General features: G+C 36.9%; 1 non-coding gene across 1 annotated transcript; it reads right to left on the minus strand.

Annotated features, from left to right (window-relative positions):
- Positions 1-262: 262 nt before the first annotated feature.
- Positions 263-369, minus strand: LOC141715611 (small nucleolar RNA R71). The gene has a single exon (XR_012572367.1). It is a non-coding gene; the product is annotated as a small nucleolar RNA R71 (small nucleolar RNA).
- Positions 370-12,532: the final 12,163 nt, after the last annotated feature.

The following is a 12,532-nucleotide window of genomic DNA, read 5'->3' on the forward strand; positions in this document are numbered from 1 at the left end:
TCAATGGGTGCAAAATTTAATCCAGTTTGGGGGTTCTCCAACTGAAGATCCCAATATGCACATTAGGGATTTTATTGAGATCTGCGACACCTTCAAGTTCAACGGTGTTTCTGAAGATGTTGTGAAGCTGAGATTGTTTCCATTCTCCCTGAGGGACAAGGCTAAGAGCTGGTTATACTCTCTACCAGCTGGTTCGATAACTACTTGGGAAGATCTTGCTCAGAAGTTTCTTACTAAATTCTTCCCTATGGCGAAGACAGTTGCACTCAGGAATGCTATTACTCAATTTGCGCAACAAACGGGAGAATCGCTATGTGAAGCTTAGGAGCGCTACAAGGAGATGCTTAGAAAGTGTCCTCATCATGGAATGCCTGATTGGATGATCATCAATTATTTTTATAATGGGTTGGGAGCACAGTCCAGACCCATGCTCGATACAGCATCAGGCGGAGCATTATGGGCAAAGAGCTATGAGGAAACTTATGATCTAATTGAACTGATGGCTGCTAATGAATATCAGTATCCAACCCAAAAATGTCCACAGGGCAAGGTAGTAGGAGTTCTTGAATTGGATACAGCTATGGCTATCACTTCTCAACTAAAGGAGTTGTCTATGAAAATCGATTATCTGGCTAACTATGGTGTTAAGAAGATAATTAATGTTTGTGAGCTGTGTGCAGGTCCGCATGCGACGGAGCAATGCGCTATATCTAGTGAATCAGCTCAGTTTGTGAGCAACTTTTAGAGATCACAGCAACCAGTTCTAGACACTTATCATCCTGACAACTGGAATCATCCTAACTTCAGCTGGAGCAACAATCAGAATGCGATGCAACAGCCGTTCCAGCAGTTTCGAAATAAGCTATTCAACCCTCCTGGTTTTCAGCAACAAATTACACCAAAACAACAAACTCTCGGTGCATGTCTATCTTCGAATGAAAATTATGAATTGGAGGATTTGCGGCTTATGTGCAAAAACCAGGCTCTTATATGCCAAAGCCAGGCTGTTTCTATCCAGAATCTGGAGAACCAAATAGGACAAATTGCTAACGCCTTATTGAATCGACCACCAGGAACACTTCCTATTGCTACAGAAGCTGTTAGGTCACACACACATTGTAGAGGGGGTGAATACAGTGTATAGTACACTCAAATCGAACTTTAAGATCTTAAGTAACAGAAAACAAACTTTATTGAAACAATAAACTCTGTTACAGTATGGAACTGTTACCTCTCAGTGATGAACAAATATCACGAGAGCTGCTAGGGTTATATAGAATAATAACTTCGATAATGATAACACTTATAGTGTAAACCCTATGCCTGTGTTTATATACTACACAGTTACAAGATAATCGCTATTTGACATGGAATATAATTCTGCTTCCTAAAATATATCAATCAGATATCTTTTCTTCCAAGTATTCCATTCTTCACGGAATTCCTTCTTCATGCATATCTCTTCTTATGTTTATCTCGATCTTCTTTCCTTTAATCAGCTACTGTCCTTATCTGATTGTCCTTCAGCACTTAAGTTCTGATATCTATCTTCTGATGATTATCTCCTGATAATATAAGTACTGATATCCTTAAGTCCTGACTTCCAGTATAAGTACTGATCAACAGTTAAGTACTGATTTATCCTGTTCACGTAAGATCTGAAAGCTAAACATAAAACATATTAGCCATGACATTATCAAATATATCTAACAATCTCCCCCAAATTGTAAATTAACAAAATATACAAGTTTAACAGATATTTGATGATGTCAAAAACATTAAGTACAAATGCATGAGAAATAGACTAGATAACTACAACTTACAGTCCTTTAAGTTTTTACCAATTTCAACTTCTAATAACAACTTCAATCTGTATAAATATCATAATTTAAGCAGTTGTAGATCTTCGACTTGGCTTCTTCATTTTCTGATATCTCTGATGTCAGGAGTTGTTCTGAGATAGTTCTTCAACAAACATTTCTCGGCATATCTTAGTTCATCAATCATTCTCCTTTTAACACCTTTAAGCTCTGCAGTATCTTCACCAGTTTGAAAGATTGCAGCTCTGAGATCATTAATCTTTGCTTTTCTTAACTCCTGATCTAGTCTTATGACATAAGCCTTGTCAGATTCAAGATTGAATTCAAGTCCCTTAATACCAAGATACGTTCTGATCTGTGCAGTATTAGGCTTCATATCAACAATATCACCATTGTGATCTCTGTACTTTGGAACATATATGCTGTCAGACTTAACAGAATAAAGCCTTTTCTGTCTCTGAATCTGTTCTTTTAAGTAGTTTGCAGCAGTCTCTGTTATCCTGTCATCCACTTGAAGTAAGAAAAGTACATGCTCCAATTCTTTAAAATACTTCAAAGGAATGGCATTTTGTCTTATATGATAAACCCTACCATCTGTCATGAAATACAACATGATATATTCTTTCAAGTAGGTATGGTAAACCATCTGTACAGATTCCAGTTGATTCAATCTCTCAGGAGTTGCTCCAATACCTGGTTCACTCAAGGAAGTTGGATCATTGGTAGTGTTGTGTACTCTTCTTTCATCAGCACTTCCCAATCCAGTTTTATCTCTAGCTTCCTTTCCAGTAACTACTCTTGCTTCAAAACCACTTGCAGTAGTCTTCAAAGATTGAGTCTGTTTTGATTTAGTGAATCCTGGTAGGAGTGTTTTAGATCTATTTTCTGATATCAAGTTAACTTGAGCACTGTCAGAGGTTACTTGCTTCTTCTGAATATCAGAACTTACAATTTCTTGACTCTGAACAACTTGAGCCATGTCAGAGGTTGTTTTAAGAACTTTTCTTGTAGTCAGAGCAAGATCATCTTTTCCATCAGTAATTTCTTCTTCCTCAGGAGGTACATAAGGCTTGATAGGTTCACCAACCTTTTCTTTACCCTTGGATCTTGGATCTATCTGTGGTTGTGATCTAGCCAAAGTTGCTTCAGTATGTATCCTTTCTTTGATCACAATGCCTTTAGGTTTTGGAAGTAACTTTTTACCAGAAGCTTCAGATTTAGATGTGACTTTCTCTGATTTAAGTCTGGCTTCTTCTTCCTTTAAACTTTCCAAGTCCATCCCCGGATTTTCTTGAAGAAATACCTGTCTTGATATTTCCTCATCAAGATCTAGAAGTTCATCAGAACTTATCCTTTTACCAGCAGCAGAACTTATTCTTTTCCCAGTATCAGAACTTGTTCTGTGACTAGCTTGTCTTGATGTAAACCTTCTACCTTGACTATGACCACTACCCATTCCAGAGGTTCCTTGGTCATCTTTTCCATCATCCTTTCCTTGCAGTGTCTTGTTGGTTGTGCATTTGGACTTAATTACCTTCTCCCCCTTTTTTGGCATCAGCAGGTAATAAAAGAGAGATAAGTAGTTCCACTGAGGTCTGGATTGGAGTAAGTTGCGATTGCTGAGAAGCTTGATTTGTCAGAATTTGAAACAATTCAAATTTTAACCCGTTATCACTGATTGAATTATTTGTCACTGCAACATTAATATTCTGAAAATAAATCAAGTTAAAAATGACCGAGATAATTTCGATGAATAAGTGCTGATAGAGAATCAGAACTTAAATAAAAACAAAATTTAAATGGTCATCAGAATATCAATCAGGATTTATCAACACAAGATAAAATAACTCGGAGACAAAATCTTGAAGTAAAAATTAGAGTCACTGCATTGAGTACTAAACATCTACAAGGTCTTCATTCCAATACTCATGCAGAGCTACACAAGATTCAGGAGAACTTTATCAAACAGGAACAAGTTTGGAAAATTGATAAGAAAAGGTTCTTCCAACCTACCAGCATCCTCTAATTGCTGATCTGATACTAAGTTCTGATCAACAGCCATATCCTGATGGTCACCTAAAATCTGATCATCAGCATCTTGATGCAGAGAAGGTGTTGTTGATAACTCTGGAGTTTGAACAGCATCAATAACAGGTGTTGTAGAAGTATTATTTGCTGTTGGAGCTTCTAAGAAAAGTATTTCAGGCACAACCAGGTTCTGAATATCAATTTCAGCACTTGTGCCTGGATCAACAAGAGACACAGATGGTGAGTTAGCCTTTTCAGATACAGCTTCCCGAGATGGAATTGATGGAGAAGAAGTGACTGGAGCAAATTCCTTGTCTTGTGAGAACAGAGATTCCTGATCCCCTTCCTTAGCTGCTTCCTCCTCATCATCTGAAACTGGCCTTTGTGCCCTCTGTTTCTAGTACTTCCTTGTTGATTTGGATTCCTTGGGAGTTTCAGGAACTATCATGCGTCTAAGCCTCTTGAGAAGCCTAGAACCCCCAATTGCAGAATCCTTCTGAGAAGTTGCGTTCTCAGCTTCAACCACCACAGGTTCTGAAGAAGGAATCTGGACCTCAGAATCTGATTCATCTCTCAAAGTAAATCGCCTCCTCTTTTGAGGTGTTTGAGGAACAGTCTGTGTTCTCTTTGGCTTAGAGGATGTAGGCTTCACAGTAGGTGCTGAAGAAGAAGGTTGAGTAGTCTGTGAAGTGGAGAGATAGGATTTGAGATAAGTTCTGAGGGTAGGTTGAGTAGAATGAGAGGTAGGTACTGAGGTTGATGGATTTTGGTTATGGTGAGTTGGTTGAACATTTGAGTAAACAGATTTGTAAGTAGCAGGATCAGCATTTACCAGAATCTGTTTCACAGACTGAGGAATTTGTAATTGTCTCACCATTGATTTCTTTGTGTCAACATTTATCAGGTCGTTAAAGTACCTTTTTGCAACCTTAAAAGGTGGGGTTTGAGTGCTAACTAACTGGGGTTCAGCAGTACAATACGTATAAATAAGTTGACAGAATCTAGCAAAATAAACAACATCTCGATCCTCTGTCATCCTATCCCCAATAAAACCAATTATGCCAGTTGCAAAATCAAAATGAGTTTGATGGATAATAGCATACCCTATGTGCTGACTCAGAATTGGGATAGCATCAAAATTTGAACATTTGTTCCCAAAGGCTTTGGTGATGCAATCAAAGAAGAAACTCCATTCTCTTCTGATATTAGCCCGTTTCAACTATCCAAGTTTCGTCAGACTCTTTTCATATCCCAATTCAGCCATGAACTCCCGAAGGGCTGAGTCCTCTGGAACTGAGAAAGTACAATCCTCAGGAAGATGTAAAGCCCTGCGTACTGTACCAGGAGTGACTACAAAAGATGAATCACCCACTTGGAAGATAATACTGGGAGTTCCACGGTTACCACCATCATCAAAAACGCCAGTCCTCCAGAACCTCATAACTTGTTGACTTGAAAATAATTCAGGCTGAGTTAAGGCGTACCCAACCTCACTATGTGCAAGAAGATCTTGCACAAAGTGCAATTCAGATGGAGCTTCAGCATGATCAAGAATTGCAGCATAGTTGTTTGGAACAAACTTAGCTCCATCAATGATTAAATCCTTTGGTGCCATGTGAAAAAAAATTGAGAATTAAGTATGCCTGATAGGTGTTTGATATAATATCTGTATGAAAACAACGGAAATAGTAAAGTGAAGGAGAGTAAAAGTAAGAAGAGATATATAAGATGAAGAAATTAAAAAGATTAAAGAAATCTTCTCTCTGCTGTACTTATACAAAAAAAATATTACCGTTGGACACCTGTCAGACATGCAGTAATAACGGATAGTTACTGGGCTCGAGAAAATAGTAATCATTGCTTACCCATTTGCCGAGTTTCAAGGAAAAAACTGTTCCATTTATCAAGGGAAACAATTCAAATTTTAACCCATTATCACTGATTGAATTATTTATCACTGCAACATTAATATTCTGAAAATAAATCAAGTTAAAAATGACCGAGATAATTTTGATGAATAAGTGCTGACAGAGAATCAGAACTTAAATAAAAACAAAATTTAAATGGTCATCAGAATATCAATCAGGATTTATCAACACAAGATAAAATAACTCAGAGACAAAATCTTGAAGTAAAAACAGTTTTCATTAATATATCAAGTCAATACATTTATGAAATGGAAATTACATCAGTACTTATACAAGATTTTCCCTAAGCTTCTAACCCTAACGTCAACAGCTTTAGTCCTAGCTAAGAAGCCTGACAAAGCTGAGGATGAAGAAGAACAGGAAGATGACGAGATTAAGTCATCTTCCTCTTCCTATCTTCGACGAACAAGATGGCGAGTCGTATGATTCGCTCTTGCTGACGGATACGACGAAGGTGAAGGTCTCTTCGAACGGCCACCAGATCACGTTTGATAACCTCTGGAAATTGAATCCAGAGATTGTGAGGGATGTTGGTGATAGGGTAGGGAGTTGGAATTCCATTCAAAAAGACATGCACAGTCTCATCACCGTAATTGTAGAACCAGCCAAATTCAGCCATTTGTGATAGTAAATGAAAAACAAGACTGAATTTTTGATAAAAGTGTGATGAGAAGACTAATGTGAAGAGGCTGTTTATATAGGCAAGAGAATGCCAAGAGACGCAAAGATATTTAATGCTGACAGGTAGAATTAATTCTACCTCATCTCCCTAGACTTTGAAAAAAATAACAGTCATTGGAAAGAGGAAGCATGGTCTAGACCGCACAAAACACAAGAAACAGTGGTCTGTTCAAGTACAAATACCATTAATCCTAATCACAGTGACTATTAATCTTCCACTTCAACATATTCGAGTACAAACTGAGACTGTTATCAAATTTTATTCAAAGATAAGCCAAGTAAAGGATTAGACTGAGAAATCAGAACTTAGACCTATACCAGAACTTAACAGTCATCAGAACATAATTTCTTAACTCGAAAAGGAATGCCTATCTTAGTAAATACTCATACAAGTTCTGAGTTATGGACGTCAGTACTTAATCATCAGAACGTGTAACTAGAACTTGTCCTCAGAATTTGTGCAATAATGACACATTGACTGTTTTATCTAAAATAACATAGACCACCACAGAAATTTTCATCATTCAGATGGAGTGATTAGTGTGTGCATTAAGCTAAAAATAGACAAAGAGTAAAGTCTGATTCACTGCAGTACATCTTAGAAATAAGGCATAACTAAAATTTTGCTAAAGATCTGTCATTGTCCTGAAACTGACTGAAGAATGAGTTTATGCTTGAGTCCACCTCAACTATTTTGTGCTAATTTTATGCATCTTTTGAAATTCTATTTTACAGTGGCTTCTCAGTGTAAGTGAGTCACGACTGTTTATCAGAATTTATGCTATTTTCAGAGTACTTCTCCAGTAATCATAGAGTGTGAAAAGTCACCAAGAAAATATTTTGCTTTTCTGATGCATATTTACTTAATACCAGCAATGCACTTGGGTCGTCCCTTCCACATTTTTACTCTAGATCTCAAAGGAGTACCTGATTTTAATCTTTGATCTTTTTTCTTTTGCTTTTGATAAGAGAGGTCTATCAGCACTTAGTACATTCAGCAGTTTTACTAGTATCAGAACTTAACAGATGAGTAGCATTATTCTAATTTGTGACTTAGTAATAAGATATACAAAGTGAACTTAACTAAGCTCAGTTATCAGAATTTGCTAGTGTCATAAGATTTCCACTGAAATAATTACTTCTTCCATGGAATCATTTGTTTATTGAAGACTACTAGGTCAGTATCTAGCACAGTTATCCTCATATGTTTGAATAGGTACTAGAACAGACATATCACTTATCAGAGTTTAGAAACATATATCAGACAACAGTCAGTACTTAAAGATATTTATCAATTAAGCACAGAATACACAATGAGATGAATTCTGTAGATACTGAGCATAAAGTCTGATAACACAGAACAAGTCTAAGCAGATTTAGAGAAGGAACCTGAAACCATTCCAAGTTCATTTACCAATCTTGTAAAAGTAGCTTCACATAATGGTTTTGTGAAGATATCTGCCAACTGTTGATCTGTGGGAACAAAATGCAATTCCACTGTACCTTCATCCACATGTTCCCTGATGAAGTGGTACCTGATGCTGATGTGCTTTGTCATTGAGTGTTGAACTGGATTACCTGTCATAGCAATAGCACTTTGATTATCACAGTAAATAGGGATTTTGAAATATGTTAATCCATAATCCAGTAACTGATACTTCATCCAAAGAATCTGTGCACAACAGCTTCCTGCAGCAATATACTCTGCTTCTGCAGTTGATGTGGAAATTGACTTTTGTTTCTTGCTGTACCAAGAAACCAATCTGCCTCCAAGAAATTGGCAGCTTCCACTTGTGCTTTTCCTGTCAATTTTGCAACCTGCAAAATCTGCATCTGAGTAACCTATTAGTTTAAAATCTGATTCTCTAGGATACCATAATCCCAGAGCAGCTGTTCCTTTAAGATACTTAAAGATTCTTTTTACAGCTGTTAAGTGAGGTTCTCTTGGATCTGCTTGAAATCTTGCATAAAGATAGGTAGCATACATGATATCAGGTCTACTAGCAGTTATATAGAGTAGAGAGCCAATCATACCTCTGTAGTCAGTAATATCTACTGATTTACCGGTATCCTTATCCAGTTTTGTTGCAGTGGCCATTGGAGTGGATGCACTTGAACAATCTTGCATTCCAAATTTATTTAGCAAGTTTCTGGTGTACTTGGTTTGACAAATAAAAGTGCCTTCCTCATTCTGCTTGACTTGAAGGCCCAGAAAGTAGCTAAGTTCCCCAATCATACTCATCTGATATCTTGACTGCATAAGTTTGGCAAACTTCTTGCAAAGTTTGTCATTTCTAGATCCAAAAATGATATCATCAACATAAATCTGGACCAGAAGTAAGTCCTTTCCATGGTTGAGGTAGAACAGTGTTTTGTCTATTGTCCCTCTGTTGAATCCACTTTCCAGAAGAAACTGAGCTAAAGTCTCATACCATGCTCTAGGAGCTTGCTTAAGTCCATAAAGTGTTTTGTCAAGTCTGTAGACATAATCTGGATGTTTGGTATCTACAAAACCTGGAGGTTGTTCAACATATACCTCTTCCTCCAATTCTCCATTGAGAAAAGCACTTTTCACATCCATTTGAAAAACAGTAAACTTTTTGTGAGCAGCATAAGCCAAAAATATCCTTATGGCTTCTAACCTAGCAACTGGTGCAAATGTTTCATCATAATCAATTCCCTCTTGTTGAGAATATCCTTTTGCAACCAGCCTTGCCTTATTCCTTGTAATTATGCCATCACTATCAGTTTTGTTTCTGAATACCCACTTTGTACCAACAACAGATCTATTCTTTGGTCTTGGTACTAGGGTCCAGACTTTATTTCTTTCAAATTCATTCAACTCTTCCTGCATTGCTTGCACCCAATCAGCATCTTGAAGAGCTTCTTCCACTTTCTTTGGCTCAGTCTGAGAGAGAAAAGAATTGTAAAGACACTCATTTGAAGTACCTGTTCTAGTTCTGACACCTGCATCAGGATTTCCAATTATCAAATCAGGTGTATGTGATTTTGTCCACTTCCTTGCAGATGGAAGGTTTTCTCTAGAACTGGATGCTCCCCCATGATCCATGCTATCTTCATTTTCATTTTCTGATGCTCCCCCTGAAACTATGCTTTCTGAGTTGGATTCTTCAGTATATTGATTTTCAGTACTATCAGAACTTGGCTTATCAGAACTTGACGAATCAGAACTTGAAGAGCCAGAAGCATGTTCGAATGTTTCTTGAGATGTGGTAGGATTTTGAGTATGCTCCCCCTGCATAGGAGCATCTACATTTAACGTAGTCACCACAGTTTCAATAACATCAGAGTTTAATCCATCAGAGTTTGCAGTATCAGGACTTAGACTTTCAGGATTTTCAGTATCAGAATATGAGTCTTCATTTTCAAATCTCAGCTGATCATGGTCAACGAAATCTTTAAGACCAGTGATCTTCTTGTCATCAAAAGAGACATTGATAGATTCCATTACCACTTTTGTTCTCAAATTATAGACTCTGAAGGCTTTTGTGGAAAGTGGATATCCAACAAAGATTCCTTCATCAGCTTTTAGATCAAACTTTGATAGTTGTTCAGGATGAGTCTTGAGAACAAAACACTTGCATCCAAATACATGAAAATATTTCAGATTTGGCTTCTTTTTCTTCACCATCTCATATGGTGTTTTTCCATGCTTGTTAATGAGTGTTGCATTTTGAGTAAAACAAGCAGTCTGCACAGCTTCAGCCCAGAAATAGGTTGGAAGCTTTGCTTCTTCAAGCATTGTACGTGCAGCTTCAACGAGAGTTCTATTCTTCCTTTCAACAACTCCATTTTGCTGTGGAGTTTCAGGAGCAGAAAATTCCTGCTTTATTCTATGGTTTTTGCAGAACTCTTCCATTATCAAATTCTTGAACTCAGTGTCATTATCACTCCTTAAAATTTTCACAGAATCTTTGACCATTTTATCCAGCTGTTTGGCATGATCAATCAAGATAGATGCAGTTTCACTTTTTGTGTGCAAGAAATACACTCATGTGTATCTGGTGAACTCATCCACTATGACCAACGCATACTTCTTCTTTGCAATAGACATGACATTTACTGGACCAAATAGATCAACATGTATAAGATGATAAGGCTCAAGAATTGATGATTTAGTCTTGCTCTTGAATGAAGATTTTCTTTGTTTGGATTTCTGACATGAATCACAAAGACCATCAGGAGCAAATACTGTGTTTGGCAATCCTCTCACAAGATCTTTCTTGACCAGTTCATTTATATTGTTGAAATTTAAATGAGAGAGTTTCTTATGACAATTCCAGCTTTCTTCAATTGATGCTCTACTTAACAGACAGATTGCAGAGCCATCAGTACTTGTTGAAAGCTTAGCTTCATAAATGTTACCACGTCTGTATCCTTTCAGAACAACTTTGCCTTTAGATTTACTCACAACTTCACAGTGTTCTTCAAAGAAATCAACATGATACCCTCTGTCACAGATTTGACTTATACTCAGTAGGTTGTGTTTAAGTCCTGAGACCAGAGCTACTTCTTTAATGATGACATTCCCAAGATTGATATTGCCATATCCCAATGTTTTTCCAATGTTGCCATCTCCATAAGAAACACTTGGGCCAGCTTTCTCCACAAAGTCTGATAGCAGGGCCTTATTTCCAGTCATATGACATGAACATCCACTGTCCAGAACTAGAATATTTTTCCTGTTGCCCTGCAATCACAAAGACCACTAATTATTAGTTTTAAGGACCCAGACTTGCTTGGATCCTTTGGCCTTATTAAGTTTGTTAACATTTGCAGCGGATTTAGCATCAGAGTTTATGTTAACATTTTTCTTATCAGAATTTACATTATCAGACTTTGAATCAGAATTTACATTAGAAGGAACAATGGAAACTTTCTTCAAAGAAGGTTTTATTTGATAATAATCATAGTACAAACTATGATATTCCTTACAAGTATAAATGGAATGCCATAAACTACCACAATGAAAACAAGGATTTTGTGGTTTGTATCTAACTTACTGACTCTTAACTCCTGATTTTGAAGGTAAGGAGTTAATATTCTTATTTTTCCTGCAAAAAGAAGCCAGATGGTTAGAACTTCCACAGTTATGACATGTTTTCCTAGGAGCATCAGGAACAGATTTATAATCATTGCTTTTATTCACACCTTCCTTTCCATTCCTATTTTTCCTAGGTGATTTTAACTTGTTTGCATTCTTGACATCTTTCAGCTTATGCTTAAGCTACTTCTTTGTCATTAAGCCTATGTTTACTTCAGCTGTCTTTTCCTGTTTTAGTTTGTCAGAAGTTAATTCCTCTTTAACTTCTGATTTCTCATTATCAGACTTTACAGTTACAACCTTAATAGGTTTTAACTTTGGATTTTGCTTAACAACAGGCTTAATTTCTTCAGTTCCTTTGTCATTCTTATTCTCTCCATAACCTAAGCCCTCTTTCCAATTTTCACTACTTAGCAAATTTTGAGTTGTTCTGCCAGAGTTAGTCCAAGTCCTGATTATCTCTCTTTCCTTTTCTAACTCAGTTTTTAGAGATTCATTCATTTTTAGCACTTCATCCCTAACATAAAAAGCATCATCTCTATCCTTCTGAGTTTGATGGAATATAACTAACTCTTTTTCTAAGAAATCATTTCTTTTCTTAAAAGCAAGATTTTCAAAAGTTAATCTTTCACATGTTAAGGTTTGATCTCTATAACTAACAAACATGGTTTTAAGATATCTTCTCAACTCATTAATATCATCAGTATGAAAAGCATAAGTAGTCTGAGGTACCTTTGTTTCAGTAGCTTCAGAACTGCTCTCAGCACTTTCTTTATCAGCATTTGCCATCAATGCATAGTTCTCCTCACTTTCAGAGTCTGAAGTGTCTGTCCAACTTTTCTGCTTTGTGACAAGAGCCTTGCCTCTGTCACCCTTTACCTTCTTGCAGTCAGGAGATATGTGGCCTTTCTCACCACAGTTATAGCATTTAACATTGGTGTAATCTCCTCTGTCAGACTTTCCTCCTCTGCCTTCAGATCTTCTGAAATTCTTCTTATCAGAACTTATGC

Source organism: Apium graveolens, chromosome 3 (assembly GCF_009905375.1).
Source record: "Apium graveolens cultivar Ventura chromosome 3, ASM990537v1, whole genome shotgun sequence".
In the NCBI taxonomy this organism is placed as follows: domain Eukaryota; kingdom Viridiplantae; phylum Streptophyta; class Magnoliopsida; order Apiales; family Apiaceae; genus Apium; species Apium graveolens.